Genomic DNA, 2,416 nt, shown 5'->3' on the forward strand with positions numbered 1-2,416 from the left:
AGGGTTTCATCATCTTGGCCAGGCTGGTCTTGACCTTCTGACCTCGTGATCTACCCACCTTAGCCTCTCAAAGTGCTGGGATTACAGGCCTGAGCCACCTCGCCCAGCCTATATTTTTTATTCTACTTTAAGTTCTGGGATACAAGTGCAGAATGTGTAGGTTTGTTCCATAGGTATACATGTGCCATGGTAGTTTGCTGCACCTATCAACCCATCATCTCAGTTTTAAGCTCCGAATGTATTAGCTATTTGTCCTAATGCTCTCCCTCTCCTTGCCCTCCACCCCTGACAGGCCCCAGTGTGTCATGTTCCCCTCCCTGTGCCCATGTGTTCTCATTGTTCAATTCCCATTTAAGAGTAAGAACATGTGGTGTTTGGTTTTCTGTTCCTATGTCAGTTTGCTGAGGATGATGGCTTCCAGCTTCATCCATGTCCCTGTGCAAAGGACATGATCTCATTTATTTTTTATGGCTGCAGGTATCTGAATTTCTCAGTGGACTTTTTGCAGTATGCCTTGCTGGACATCTTCCCAGTGTAGGGCTACCAATGTCCTACTAAAGTTTGAGTGCCCCAGGAATCAGAGGGATGAGAGCAAGATAAAATAAAGCTGAATTGCCTTTCCCTACTTCAGCCTGTCTTTGTCAGGAAAGTGGTTTCAAGCAAGGCAGTGGTAATGGGCTGGATTAAGAGTTAGGCTGTCAGTGGGCAGCTCTGAATAAGACAGAGAATCCTAAGGTAGTCAAAACTACTGTAAATCAAAGTTGCTAACCTGAAACATGACACAGAAAAACAGAAATGTGAAATAATAAGGCCTTGTATTTCTTGCATTCTTATTTATTTATTTATTTTTGGAGACAAGGTCTCAAGTATGTTGCCCAGACTGGAGTGTACTGGTGCAATCATGGCTCCCTGTATCCTTGACCTTCTGGCCTCAAGGGATCCTCCCATCTCAGTCTCCTAAGTACCTGAGACTAAAGTGTGCACCACTAGGCACACTAAATTTTTCTTTTTATCTTTTGTAGAATCGGTATTCTTGCTGCATTTCCCAGGATGATCTGTAACTCCTGGGCTCAAGCAGTCCTCCTACCTTGGCCTCCCAAAGTGCTGGGATTACAGGTGTGAGCCAACATGCTCAAAGTCACCTTGAAAGTTTGAATGTATCTCACCTTTCTTTCTTTCTTTTTTTTTTTTAAAGACGGGATTTCACCATGTTGGTCAGGCTGGTCTTGAACTCCCGACCTCAGGTGATCCACCCGCCTTGGCCTCCAAAGTGCTTGGATTACAGGTGTGAGCCACCACGCCCAGCCTTCCTTGTTTTTTTCTTTTCTTTTCTTTTCTTTCTGAGACAGTATCTCACTCTGTTGCCCAGGCTGGAGTGCAATGGCATGACCTTGGCTCTCTGCAGCCTCGACTTCCCTGGCTNTTTTGTATTTTTAGTAGAGACGGGGTTTCACCATGTTGACCAGGATGGTCTCGATCTCTTGACCTCGTGATCCACCCGCCTCAGCCTCCCAAAGTTCTGGGATTACAGGCGTGAGCCACTGCGCCCGGCTTTTTTTTTTTTTAAATAGAGATGAGGTTTCAGCATGTTGGCCAGGATGGTCTCCATCTCTTGACCTCATGATTCACCCACCTCAGCCTCCTAGAGTGCTAGGATTACAGGTGTCAGCCACTGTGCCTGGCCTATCACCTTTCTTCCAAGCACCTTGAAACATATTATAATATAGTTTGCACATATCTCGAAGCCTCAAAATTCTTTGTCTTCTATATGTTTTTTGCTCCCCTCTCTAACCTAATTAAATAAGGCTTTTGTTTCCCAGCACTTACATTTCCCTCTCCGGGCTATTTTGGGAAACAGTGAAAGAGTTTTGTAAAATTCTTCCAGAGCCTGTGATGCAGTTAATTGGGGAGAAGTGAAGGACTGGAAGAAGGCTAAGGAAAGAGGCCAGGAAAGTAATTAACAGCTGGCTAAAATATCCTGTTTCTAAATACAGTGTGTTGCTGAGTTATAAGGTGATTCAGTGAATCCTTTGTGAAGGTGTCTAGTAGTTTGCCTGGGCTCGATTTCCAATAATGTCATTTGATAAATATTCAAAGGTGTATCAAGTGATCTACAGTATCCCTTCCAGTTTGTAAATATCCTGTGAGTCTTTCAGCTTTTTAGTAGGGATAGAAGCCACCCAGGATTCTGACAGATGGTTGAAGGACTTTGAGCTCTAGGCGGTCGTGCAAATCTTCCAGGTACTTAGCTCAGGCTCCAAGACAAGTCAAATCCTAGAAGGGGTGTTGTAGCTCCAGGACAGGAGTTGGCAGTGGGCACAAAGGTCTCCTGAAGCAGTCTCAGTTTAAAGCAGCAAACCACTTTCCTGGCAAAGACAGGCTGAAGTTTGATTCCACATCCTAAAGCAAAAAAAAA

This window comes from Cebus imitator, unplaced genomic scaffold, assembly GCF_001604975.1.
Source record: "Cebus imitator isolate Cc_AM_T3 unplaced genomic scaffold, Cebus_imitator-1.0 Scaffold297, whole genome shotgun sequence".
Taxonomy (NCBI): domain Eukaryota; kingdom Metazoa; phylum Chordata; class Mammalia; order Primates; family Cebidae; genus Cebus; species Cebus imitator.